At 39.1% G+C, this 14,110-nt stretch overlaps 1 long non-coding RNA gene across 1 annotated transcript in view; it reads right to left on the bottom strand.

Annotated features, from left to right (window-relative positions):
• Positions 1 to 779: 779 nt before the first annotated feature.
• LOC117098734 overlaps positions 780 to 14,110 on the bottom strand; it is a 17,119-nt gene continuing 3,788 nt past the window's right edge. Inside the window, exons 2-4 of the long non-coding RNA XR_004443565.1 lie at positions 7,404 to 7,440; positions 4,885 to 5,022; positions 780 to 1,293 (exon numbers count right to left, since the gene is read on the bottom strand). This is a non-coding gene — a long non-coding RNA (uncharacterized LOC117098734). The remainder of the gene's footprint in view (positions 1,294 to 4,884; positions 5,023 to 7,403; positions 7,441 to 14,110) is intronic.

The raw sequence follows: 14,110 nt of genomic DNA, 5'->3' as shown, positions 1-14,110 counted from the left end.
ATAAATTTTCTCTTCCTTTCTGTGTTATCACTACACACACACACACACACACACACACACACACACCACAGTCGTTCTCAGTATCCATGAGGGATTTGTTCGAGGACCCCTGTAGATACCAAAATCTACGGATGTTCAAGTTCCTTATATAAAATGGTATAGTATTTGCGTGTAACCTACACACACCCTGCTGTATACTTTAAATAATCTCTAGGTTACTTATAATACCTAACACAATATAAACACTACGTAAATAATTGTTAGGTTGTATGCTTTAGGAAATAATGACCAGAAAAAGAAGTCTACTTATTCAGGATAATTTTTTTTTTTTCTGAGTATTCTTGACCATTGGTGGGTTGAATCTGCAGATTTGGAACTTGGGGATATGGAAGGCTCACTGTATATATGTGTCTCCATCCTATTGGCTGTTTCATTAAGGTACCCTGACTAGTACAGTGCATGGTTCCTTGCCTACTTTTGAGGCTGTAGTTGCAATGGCTACATAGGTTTCAGAGCCAATACAGAGCTATTCGAGTCTTCTTTGTTCACTTGGTACAACTGAAGCTCCTGCTTGATTCTGCTGATGCTTCGTGCAGGGGTGAGTGCACTTTCTCAGGCCTGGTTCCACTAGGTGAAGTGTACGAGATGCCAGGCCATGGGTCAGTGAGTGCTTCCCTGAACCTGACCTGTGGGCTGGCCAGTGCCAGTGGGGCTCTTGCTTGATCCCTGCTGGTGTTACCTGAGGGTGTGGAAAGTGCTTTCCTGCCCTCCCTAATGCCAGCTTGTGGGTAGAGGATGCTGGGGCTATGGATAGATGGTAATTCTCGGGGCCTGCTCATCAGGTCACTTGGTGCTGATGAGCTTCCTTACTGCATCTCTGCTACTGCTGCTGAGGTGGGAAGCATCTACCTGGGTGCCTTCTGCCACTGATGTTGGAGGGAGAGTGTCAGGGAACAGTGGGTATGGGTTACTCTGGGTCAGGAATCAGCATGGCTTGGCTAGATCTTCTGCTTCTGGGTTTCTCACGAAGCTATAATCAAGATGTTGGCTGCCAGTGAGGTCTCATCTGGATACTCAACTGGAGAAAGATCTGCTTTCAAGTGCCCTGATGTGGTTGTTAGATGTATTCAGTTCCTGAAGGTTGTTGGACTAAGAGCCGCAGTTCCTTTCTGGCTGTCAGCTAGAGGCTGCCCTCAGTTTCTTGCTGAAGCAGTCCAACATGGCAACTTGCTACATCCAAAGCAGCAAGCAAGCAAGTCCAGTAGCAAGACAGAAGTCACAATTTTATGTAACCTAACAATAAAAATGACATCTCATTACCTCTGTCATATTCTCTTGCTTGGAAGCAAGTCACTACATTCCGCTCACACTCAAGGTTAGAGAGTGGGGGAAGTAGATTACACAAGGACATGAATACCAGAAGTGGATCATTAAGGACCATAGTAGAGTCTGCCACAGTCATTATCAATATTCCTTACAATTTTAGTGTTTTAATGGCTAATAATACTTAATCATTTGTAGAATACTTACTAAACCTCAGTTTTTTCCATTTTTTCTCTCATTAAAGGGGATTAAAATATAACTAATTGTGACTTTAGAACCTCCAGTTCTTAAAAAATTTCTTTCTCCTTCCTTCCTTCCTTCCTTCTTTTCTTTCTTCCTTTCTTTCTTTCTTTCTTTCTTTCTTTCTTTCTTTCTTTCTTTCTTCTTCTTTCTTTCTTTTTCTTCCCTTCCTTTCTTTCTTTTCTTCCCTTTCTTTCTTTCTCTCTCTCTCTCTCCTTCCTTCCATCCTTCCTTCCTTCTTTCCTTCCTTCCTTCCACCCTCCCTCCCTCCTTCCAATCTCTCTCTCTCTCCCCCCTCCCCTTTCTCCCCTTTCTCCCTTTTCTCTCCTTTCTCTGTCACCCAGGCGGGAATGCATTGGCATGATCTTGGCTCACTGCTACCTCCATCTCCCAGGTTCAAGTTATACTCCTGCCTCAGCCTCCTGAAGTAGCTGAGATTACAGGCACACACCACCACACCCAGCTAATTTTTGTATTTTTAGTAGAGAAGGGGTTTCACCATGTTGGTCAGGTTGGTCTCGAACTCTTGATCTCAAGTGATCTGCCCACCTTAGCCTCCCAAAGTGCTGGGATTACAGGCGCGAGCCTTTTTTCTTTTTTTGAGACAAAGTCTCACGCTGTCATCCAGGTTGGAGTGCAGTAGCATGATCACAGCACACTGCAGCCTCAATCTCATGAGCTTAAGCAATCCTCCCACTTCAACCTCCTGAATAGCCAGGACTACAGGTGCATGTCACCACACCCAGCTACTTTTTTTGTTTGTTTTTTGTAGAGATTGGGGATCTCACTATGTTGCTTCAGCTTGTCTCCAACTCCTGGGCTCAAGGGATCCTCCCATCTCAGCCTCCCAAAGTGCTGGGATTACAGGCACAAGCCACTGTGCCTAGCCTTCTTATATCTATGCTATCATGCCTCACTAAATTTATGAAAACATTAGTATGATTACATATTCTTATAGAGGCAAGTGCTTCCTTTCCTGAACCATCATAGCATTTTAGTTATGTCTTCCTTGTGATTTTGAGCACTTTTAAACTTGCAAAAGAAGTATTTGTGAATAGTCTTCTCTTCCTTGCTAGACTGTAGGCTCTTTGAGGATAAATTATTATTATTTGAGACAGGGTCGCACTCTGTCGCTCAGGCTGGAGTGCAGTGGCTTGAGTAAGGCTTACTGCAGCCTCGACCTCCTGGGCTCAATCGGTTATCTTACCTCAGCCTCCTGAGTAGCTGGGACCACAAGTGCATGCCACCATGACTAGCTAATTGTTGTATATTTTGCAGAGATGGGGTATCACCATGTTGCCTAGGCTGGTTTTCAACTCCTGGGCTCAAGTGATCTGCCCACCTCAGCCTCCCAAAGTACTACAGGCATGAGCTATTACACTCGGCCCAACAAGTTATGGTTTTCAACATTTTTTATAACTGACTGCACCCAAAACAGTACATTTACTATGGAGTTCAGTAAATAACTATTTAAAAAAAAAAACCAGTCCCATAGCATTTTTAAAAATACGAACTCAACATCTCTTTGTATCAATAAAAGTAAGATATATATTTGATTAAGATGTCTCTAGTTCACCTAAGTTCAATCAGATGCTAGACAGATTGAATACTAATTGAGGAGATTAATCACAAACAATTTATGTCCAAACACTGAAAGATGTAGTAAATATCTGATGAATGAGTTGATGAATATTCATTTTTCTCCATATATATATCCCTTTGACATAGTCTCTGTGCATGTTTTTGTGCATGAGTGTATGTGTATGTGTGTGTGTATATATAGACACACACATATATATACACACACGTATATATACATATATACTTATATATGTATATATGTGTCTATATATACACATGTATGTGTATACATACATATACACACACGTATATACTCATATATATGTACACACACATATATATGTTTCTGAGCTAGAGTCTGGGTGTGTTTCTTCATAAGAAAATTTTATGCCTCCAAAGTATTTCCACATTATTATAATAAAATATAATATCACATTGTATAAGTAATAACATTAAATTATCATCCATTTATTCTTTATCCAGTATAGGTAGAATGAGAGGGTTCAAAATTGCAAAGAGAAACATAATTTATTTTGGAAGATAGTACATTTTTGTAAGTTCCTAAAAAGCTAAAAACTTTCATGAATTTTATACTTGAGAAATTATTGTGATGCCTTTGTTAATTCATAAACCTAGTGGTATAACCATCACCTTTTTGACTGTCATGCTATCTTAACATTTTTAATTTGTAGAGGGGTTCTAAACTTTGTATCCCAATTATATTCTTGTGATAACAGCTTAGTAGGTTTATTGACAAGAAAATATTTGTTTAGGTAGCTTTCATATAGGTTATTAAATTTATTTGTGGTGTCCTGAACAATTCCTTTCTGATATTCTTTAATGAAGATTACAACCTCATGGAGTGTGCCACCAAAAATTGCACTATGGTAATAGAAATCTCCTTGTCCAAAGGGGATGAAAGCTGCTGATTTAAGTCTTTTCTCACAAGGGAAATCTTTAGCATTTTTAAAATACCGCCATGCATGGAGTCGAGCTACAGATGTGCCCAGGGTTTCTACTCCAAAGTCATTCTTGAAGATCTGGTTTACAGACATAGTGGAGAGAAAGTGGACTTCATGCTGGATGTAATCTGTGATGTACTCGTTTAAGTTCTTCATGTATACATAATTAAAGTCTTGCCATGTGTGATATTATGCTACAGTAAATATTTTGCATGTTTGAAGGGGACCTAACTCTATTCGAGGTAGCTTGTTGATGTCATCCAACAAGATGTAAAGGATAACATTGTTGCCAGTCATAAAGTACTTATTAGCAGATTTTATGAATCTTTCAGGTACTGATTTATAAATTTGTGAAACATAAAAAAATTTATTTTGCTAAAAACTGTCAGGAGAGTATGTGCCATTTGAACATGCCATTTGAACATGCTGTCTCACGTATGTGTCAATGACATTAAGCAAGGTAAGTACAGAGAAGTTGGTCTATAGCTCCAATTGCATTGGTTAGTGAAAGAGAATGTAATATGTTTGGGGACCTGAAAAAAATCATAAAGTTTGTTGTGAAAAAAGAGTAGAGAGTTAAATGGATATTAATGAAAAGACTGCTCAAGTGGTTTTAAGGACTCAGCCAAGGCTGGAGAAAATAATCACTGTAAATAATTACACAGGACAGCCAGAAGTAATGATTAGGATTATAAGTAGATCTTTAGATGTAGAAAATCCATGGGTACTCATCCATATTTTTCCAAAATAAAAAAGAGTGACTATTAATAGCACCTACTTTTCAGCATCAAATACAGTCAACCCTATGGTAATGTTCAGCCTCTTGTAATATTTTTCCAAGACCTGTCTGTTGTAAGTTCCTTCCCATATGACCAGAGCAAGCCAGTCAGTTCTTGTTACAACATCCAGTCATTTTCTGTTGAACAAATAAGAAACAAATAAAGCAGATAGCACTTGATTATGACTGCACAAGTTGTTGTCCAAGTGATAATGGCTAATAATTATAGAGTACTTACTATGTGTTTAAATGTTTACATAACTCATTTAATCCCTGCAATGTCCTATAAGGTAAGTACTATTATTATCCTTATTTTTCATGAGGAAACTTGAGCACAAATTGGTAGAGTAAATTTCTTAGTATCACACAGATAATAAATGGCAGATCAGGATTCAAGATCCAGCCAGTCTGGCTTCAGAGTGTATACTTTAGTAGTTACATGATATTGCCTTTTGAGCCCAGGGATTATTTTCTTTGAGTTCTGACTGCAGTTTAAACTTAGGTAACTCAATGTCTGAACAGCTCTATGATTTTTGCTTAAACCCAACAGTATCACTGTGTCCTCATGTGTTCTTTGTTTTTGCCTCCTCTGTTTTCTTTTTCTCTCTTCCTGGAAGATCTATACTACTACTCCATTTTTACCTTTTCCCTAGTGCTTTAAACCTATTGATGCAACCTGGAAGAAAATTACGTTAGTCTCAAAAGGGAGAAAAAACATTAGATTTGTTTCTAATAATAACAAAATGACAGCAAAAGTAGCAGCATTAATAATACTGAATAGTTTGGCTGAAGGCAAGGCATTAAAGGATTAAAGCAAATTAAGACCTTCATTTTGAAAGGAATTGAATACAAAGTGAGATGCCATTTTGCTTTTAATGGGTGCAAATTTTAATTATAAATCCAGACCCAGACAAAATAGGATTTGGCAACCTTTAATAGTATATTAATAGTAGTCATCATCATGATAATATAATAAATACTACATCCTTCAAAAGTGTTCCCTCTTACTGTTTTAGTACTTCTTTAACATACAATTTTATTTGTTTTGCTTAGTTTTTGGAGTGCAGTGGTGCGATTTCGGCTCACTGCAATCTCCATTTCTTGGGTTCAAGTGATTCTTCTGCCTTACCCTCTCAAGTAGCTGGGACTAAAGGTGCGTGCCACCACACCTGGCTAATTTTTGTATTTTTATGTTTTTTTTTTTTTTTCCGAGATGGAGTTTCGCTTTGTCACCCAGGCTGGAGTGCAGTGGCGCCATCCCGGCTCACTGCAAGCTCCGCCTCCCGGGTTCACGCCATTCTCCTGCCTCAGCCTCCGAGTAACTGGGACTACAGGCGCGCACCACCACACCCGGCTAATTTTTTGTATTTTTAGTAGAGATGGGGTTTCACCATGTTAGCCAGGATGGTCTCGATCTCCTGACCTCGTGATCCGCCTGCCTCGGCCTCCCAAAGTGCTGGGATTACAGGCGTGAGCCACCGCACCCGGCTAATTTTTGTATTTTTAGTAGAGACGGGGTTTCACCATGTTGTCCAGGCTGGTCTCGAACTCCTGACCTCGTGATCCACCTGCCTTGGCCTCCCAAAGTGCTGGGATTATAGGCATGAGCCACTGTGCCTGGCCAATTTTATTTGTTTTTTATTCAGTTACTTAAAACCCCTCTCTCTTTTTTTTTTTTTTGAGATGGAGTTTCATTTTTGTTGTCCAGTCTCCAGTGCAATGGCACAGTCTTGGCTCACTGCAACCTCCGCCTCCCAGGTTCAAGCGATTCTCCTGCCTCAGCCTCCCAAGTAGCTGGGATTACAGGTGCCTGCCACCATGCCTGGATAATTTTTTTGCATTTTTAGTAGAGATGGGGTTTCACCATGTTGGTCCTGGTCTCGAACTCCTGACCTCAGGTGATCCGCCTGCCTCGGGCCCAAAGTGTTGGGATTACAGGCGTGAACCACCACTTCTGACCAAAACCCCTCTCTATTTTTAGAAGTTCTAGTCATACACTTCTATTGACTCACAAATCTCAAAATCCATCTTACAACTAGCCCGATGTATCCTTGTGATAGTGATGATGCTTATAAATTAGTCATGCTACAGATGCAAATTGATACCTATTTGAGAAGATGAAAGGGTTTGAGGATTATCCCTCTTTCCTCACGAGATCAGATTAAAGGTTTGCTGCCAAAATAAAAGAAAAAGAGTCTCTGAAAGCGGAAGGCAATTAAAAACTCCTGTTAAGAAATTGTTTAATAGGCTGGACTCGGTGGCTCACACCTGTAATCCCAGCCCTTTGAGAGACCAAGGCAGGCAGATCACTGGAGGCTAGGAGCTCGAGGCCAGCCTGGCCTACATGGCAAAACCCGTCTTTACTAAAAATACAAAAATTAGCCCGGTATGGTGGCACATGTCTGCTAGTCCCATGTTCTGAGTACAGATTTGCTTTCCTTGTCTGCAGACCTGCCAGCTTTGTTGACTTACAGAATACCTCACTAATTACTATGGTATCACACACAACATTACCTTACCCAAGGTACACACTTTATGATGAAAGTAGTGTGGCTACTTCATCAGTAGTGTGGAAAGTTTCATTTCCATAAAATTATTTGGTCTTACTATGTGCCTCATTGTTCAGAGGCAGCTGGTCTGGTAGAAAGTGGAAGAGCCAGCAGAAGTCTCAATTTCAGTGCTGATTCAGAGACCAATTCCTGAAAGGTTGAGGCACTATCCTATAATATGTTATCATGCTTTGAATCAATGACCAATATGAGATACTGTTTCTTCCAAAGCCAAAATACACAGTCCATAAAGCAAAGAGGATGTGGGAATGTTCCTGCTCATGATTACAGCTTATGGAATGTTTGCTTGCTATTGTTATGAACTCGGGTTCCATCGGTTTGGAGTTCCTAGTTTCTAAGGGAGGAATCTTCTTTTAGGGAATAAAGTCATGGTTCTGTGAAGCTAATAGCAGATCATATGAGGTTCCTCATGCTGCTGAACTAGTAGGCAAAAATAGTGTTAGTGTACTGGCTGGGGCAACTGAACTTCATCATCAAGGAGACACTAAGTTTCTACTACACAGTGATGGCAAGGAGAGCTGCATATAGAACCCAAGGAATTCTCTGGGGTGCCCCTTAGTACTTCCATTTCCAGTAATAATGGTCAGTGGGAAATTGTGGCAACTCATTCAGTAAGGTAGGACCACTAAAGGACTTGGAAATGAGTCTTAAGGAATGGAGGTTTGGGTCACTATCAGTTAAGAATATAATAAGAAAACCATAAAACAGTGGCAATTAACTACCTTCTTTTATTATCAGCCTCCTGAACAGCAACAGAGGTGGGACTTAGTAGTGATGTGTTGTGTTAATTACTTTCTTCCCTTTCCCTGCTACCTTATCTAGAATACCAGAGGGTTAGTGTTAGAGTTTAAGTTCCAGTGGGAATATGACTGAATTGTTATCACCTCATGATGATACAGTAGCTGATGGAACTTTGTGTTTCTCCTTTTTTGGTGACATGAGATTCTTCATCTAAGCGAAGGTTGAGAAATGATGGTGAATGGAAAAAGGGGTGGACTGTGCTAATTGTTCTCCATTTACTTTCCCCTATCCTTAGCCTTTCTCTGCCTGGCTGTATATCTTAGGAACAGGTTGATCACCCAAGGTCGTTTGATCTATGGCTTCCAGTGGGTTCTGCTAAAGGGAGGCACCAGCATAAGATGAGAGGGCGGGAAGATAGAAAGGTTGAATTATCTATTTTTCTGCTTTCTCTGTCCAGTTTGTTGAGATATTGAGGGTGGCCATGTCCTTCTATGACTATAACTTCTGTTGGGTGGCTCCTCTTTCACGACTCCAGCAATCTTTGGTCTCTGGTAATGCCATTCCTTTCCTTGCCCCTTTAGGCCTAGGAGTGGTCACAGCTTCCTGCTGTTGCAAACCCCTGGGTGCCTACATATCCTTTGTTGAGTCTCTAAACCTTGCCCAAATCTCTGCAAACAATCCCATAATTGAAGTTACTGCATATTACTTGAGTTGTTTCTCTTCTATCCCTACAGATTCAGTGTCTGAGAAGGTTAGAAAACACCATGAGGCCTGACCGGATAATGTTCAGCAGGACACAGGTGATCCGATTATGAAGTATAATATTTGCAATGAAAATTTCCAGAAAGAAAGTATACAGATAAAATGCTAAAGTTTCATGGTACCATACTGTGGAGTATCATAGATATGATATAGAATGAAGCATAAAGGAGGGAAATAATATATATGACCTAAGATATCCATATGTTTGGTAAAGAGATAACAGGTATTCAAATGAATTTGAAATTTCAATGCTAGAAGGTATCACTAAGATTTAATGAGATGTGATTCATGATAATTGTGGAAGTGTATAATTTGTTCAAAAAGTGTATCTGAGAGAAAGAGTGGGGTCTTCTCATGTAAATCAAGGCTATATTGACCTATATTTAGATCTAGGAAACTGAGCATGTATCTAAATGGAGAAAGAAACAAGTGATATAGGAAGACTATACCATAATTGATAGAATAGTACTAGAAAATGTCCAGGGGATTTGTTACCCATATCTGTTCCATCAGTATATAATTTCTTCACCTCCTGTCTTCCTGCCTGGATCGCCATTATTGGTAGCCTAGTTTGTGACCTTTCTTTTTTTGCATTATTTATGTGATGCTATGGATAACATGTACACTACAAATATATACATATATACATACACGTGTATATATGCAGTCATTTAAAATCTTGCTTATTTTACAATAATGAAATAACAGACACTTTTCTGTATCTGCTTTTCTTACTCAGTGCTACTTTGTGAAATCTCCCCAGGTTATCTAAAATAGTTCTTATTCATTATTTTTAATGGCTACATAATATTCCAAGATATGGACGCTTTGTTTAGCCATTTCCTTACTAATGGACATTCATTTTATCTCTGGAATTTTTGTCACTATGAAAACAAATGCAATAAACTTTCTTAATCTTATGTCTTTATGTATTGGTGCTGTTATTTTACTGGATAATCCCAGGAGTGAGATTGCTGGGCCTAAGGGTATATGTATTGTTTACTTTTAATAGATAGTACCCAGTTATTTTTCAAATGCTCTAATACTTCACATTTCCACCAGCACTTTTCCTACCTTTTAAAATTTTAGATTTAGCATTTTGCAGTTTGATGGGTATAAATAACAGCTCATTATTAAATTATTTTGCAATTATCTGATTTGTAGTGAATTTGAGCATCTTTTCTTTCTTTTTTCTTTTTCTTTTTTGATAGAGTCTCGCTCTTTCACCTAGGCTGGAGTGCAGTGGTGCAATCTCAGCTTATTGCAGCCTCTGCCTCCCGGGTTCAAGCAATTCTCCCACCTTAGACTCCTGGGAAGCTGGGACTACAAGCACGCGCCACCATGCCCAGCTAATTTTTGTATTTTTAGTAGAGAGGGGGATTTCACCATGTTGGCCAAGCTGGTCTTGAACTCTTGACCTCAGGTGATCTACCTGCCTCGGTCTCCCAAAGTTCTGGGATTACAGGTGTGAGCCACCGTGCCTGGCCTGAGCATCTTTTCATAAGCTTTTTAGTCATCTTGATTTAGTCTATTATGAGTTTCATATTTTTTATTGTATTGTTAAATTTTTCTCAGCAATGTATAAGTGCCTTGTATTTAGATAATTACTCTTTCATTTGTATTACAAATAATTTCTAACCAGGTGGTTTTCTTATATATTAATTTTTTAAGCAAATAAAAATTGAGAAATTTTTGTATATTCAAATATAGCTTTTTAAACAGCTATTAGGTTTCTGGCATTAAGATCTTGGCTGGGCCTGGTAGCTCACACCTGTAATCCCAGCACTTTGGGAGGCTGAGGTGGGAGGACTGCTTGAGGCCAGCAGTTCAAGACCAGCCTCAGTAACATAGGGAGATCCTGACTCTACCAAAAAAAAAAAAAACCTAAAAAATTAGGCCAGGTGCAGTGGCTCACACCTGTAATCCCAGCACTTTGGGAGGCCGAGGTGGGTGGATCACCTGAGGTCAGGAGTTTGAAACCAGCCTGGCCAACATGGTGAAACCCCATCTTTACTAAAAAAATACAAAAGTTAGCTAGGCGTGGTGGTGCATGCCTGTAATCCCAGCTACTCGGGAGGCTGAGGCAGGAGAATCGCTTGAACCTGGGAGATGGAGGTTGCAGTGAGCCAAGATTGAGCCACTGCACTCGAGCCTGGGCAACAGAGCAAGACTCTATCTCAAAAAACAAACAAAAACAAAACAAAACAACATAAACAAAAAACTCTAAGATCTCCTCCTTACCTAGATTTTGCATGTTGTAGATTTTTTAACATAATTTTTATTGTTTTATTTTCTACATTTAAGTCTTAAATTAAGTAAATCTATTAAGTAAATAAAATTCAATAAATATTAACATTAAATAAATCCATCAGGAGTTTATTTTTATATATGGCATAAGGTGGAGGCCCACTTTTCTCCACTTGGATTGCCAGTAGTGCGAGTAGTGTAATTTATTAACGAACCCATTCTTTTCTCACCGATTTAAAAAATACTATTGTTATATGTTAACTTTCATATATACTGTGCTCTAATTTTGTATTCACTATACCTCTAATCTATTTCTTGTTGGTTTGATTACAGTAGTGTTATAATACGTTCTGATATTTGTTAAGGCAAAATCCTCTTTAACTTTCTTGTTTTTCACACTTTCCTTAGCTGTTCTGAGACATTTATCCTTTCATATTTACTTTAAGCCTGTAGTTTTTTCTTTTAATAAGAACTGACAATGAGCATCTTCCCTAATATCTCACATATTAAAGAAGTCATTTCATTTCTTCTCTATGTATCTTAAATTAAAAACTAATATGATTTCTTAATAGTAAAACCCAAGCTTTCCAATTAAAGAATACCTGCTACTACCACTATTTCATTGTTCTGAGAGTGCTTGTCAGTGCAATTAGATAAGAGATTACATACATTTATTTATTCTATAACTGTTGAGCTTCTACTATGTCTAGGCACTTTTCTAGGCACGTTCTACTGAGGAGAGACAGATAATAAATGAATAAACAAATATATAGTATGTCAGATGTTGATGAATACGGTGGAGAAAGATAAAACTGGGTAAGAGAGAAAGAGAATGGGAGTTTGTGTCACTTTATACAGATTGGGTGGAGGAGGCTTCACTGATAAAGTAACATTTGAGAGGAGTCTTGAAGGAAGTGAAAGAATGAACCATTTTGCTATTTGGAGGATGAATGGTTCGTGCAGAAAGAACAGAAGGTACAAAGGCCCTGAGGTGAAGCGTGCTTCACGTATCTGAGGAACATCAAGGAGGCCAGTGTGACTGGAGTGGAGTGAGGGAGGGAGACAACAGTTGAAGATGAGGTCAGAGATAAATATTGGACAGCTATTTTATTTATAATTGAGAGAAGACATTTATGGTACATACAGCTGGCAAAGGATTAGTATCAATAATATATTCTTTTTTTTTTTTTTTTTTTAAGACAAAGTCTCACTCACTCTGTCACCCAGGCTGGAGAGCAGTGGTGTGATCTCGGCTCACTGTAACCTCTGCCTCCTAGGTTCAAGCGATTTTTCTGCCTCAGCCTCCTGAGCAGCTGGGATTACAGGCAAGTGCCACCATGCCCAGCTAATTTTTATATTTTTAGTAGAGACAGATTTCAATGTTTTGGGCAGGCTGGTCTCAAACTCCTGACTTCAAGTGATCCACCTACCTCGGCCTCCCAAAGTGCTGGGATTACAGGTGTGAGCCACTGTGCCCGGCCTCAATAATATATTCTATAAATCAACACAGCACAAATAATTCAACAGAAATGGGCAAAATATATGAACACATTTCACTAAAGAGGAAGCACATGTGACCAACAAACACATGAAGAAATGTTCCGCTGCTTTAGTAATTAAAGAAATTCAAATGACTACAAAGAGATAAATTTTTCTGCCCATTCTGTTGGCAATACAGAGTGTCTGAGAGCATGCACATCAACAGGATTAGTTCTCCTTTGCTGGTGAAAATTTAAACTGATGTGTCTTCTTTGAAAAATAATGTTGGCACTATCTCATAGGTTAAATATTAACATATTTTACCACTCAGGGGCTCCTCATCTAACCAAAGAGCCATCGATAAGAATATTTATAGCAGCACTGTTTATAATAGCAAAAACTTAGAAATAATTGAAGTGCCCATTAACAAGGCTGTGGATAAGTAAACTGTGGTGTATTTCCACAGTCAATTATTATGCAGCCATCAAAATGAATTACAATGATGGATACTTTCTGGATGAATCTTCACAATCTAACATTAAGGAGAAAAATAGGTCCTTGAAAATTACATGCAGTGTAATATCCTCTTTATAAAGTTATAAGCAACTAAAGATTAAAAATGGAATTTTCCCCCAGAATATAGAAGATATAAATTTATATTTTAAAACAGAAAGCAAGGGAATGATAAACCAGGGTTCATGATGGTGGCTGTTCCAGGGGGCCAAGTGAGGACAGAGGAATGGTATTAGCAAGGATACAGGCCTGGCACAATGCCTCACGCCTGTAATCCCAGCACTTTGGGAGGCTGAGATGGGCGAATCACTTGAGGTCAGGAGTTCAAAACCAGCCTGGCCAACATGGTGAAACCCCATCTCTTCTAAAGATACAAAAATCTTAGCCGGGCATGGTGACTTTCGAGTTTTCTTTCCTAGGAATTTAGAATTTTGAAGGAAGAAACACTGAGACTGGAGATAGTTGGAACTGAGTCCTATGAATGGCAGACCTCTAGGGAGAGTCCACAATTTTCAGTTGCAGAGACCCCTAAGCTTTCCTGGTTCTTACTCATGGCCTGGTTGCAGTGATAATACTGGTAAATTTTTAACAACTGACACTTTAAAAAAAAGAAAGAAAGAAGGAAATTAAGGAAAGGAAAAGGAGCCCTGGTTTCTAGTGCTTGATGACTCCTGTGGTGTAAATACTCCCACCATGGCCTATTTCAAGCTGTCACAGTGATGTCACTGAACAGGGAGTTGGGAAGTATTACCTACGATAGACTCTCACAAGCCAGTATGAGCTGGCTTCAGCACGCCACTGCTTCCCTATCAATTCTCCCTTGTATTCACAGAACTCTCCAGTAGTCTCCCAGTAAATTCCTTTTGGAGTTTAGACAGCTAAGGCTTATTTTAACTAATTGTTAAATTCATTTA

Source organism: Trachypithecus francoisi, unplaced genomic scaffold (assembly GCF_009764315.1).
Source record: "Trachypithecus francoisi isolate TF-2019V2 unplaced genomic scaffold, Tfra_2.0 Lachesis_group16, whole genome shotgun sequence".
NCBI lineage: Eukaryota > Metazoa > Chordata > Mammalia > Primates > Cercopithecidae > Trachypithecus > Trachypithecus francoisi.
This window is presented reverse-complemented; position numbering and strand designations above follow the sequence as displayed.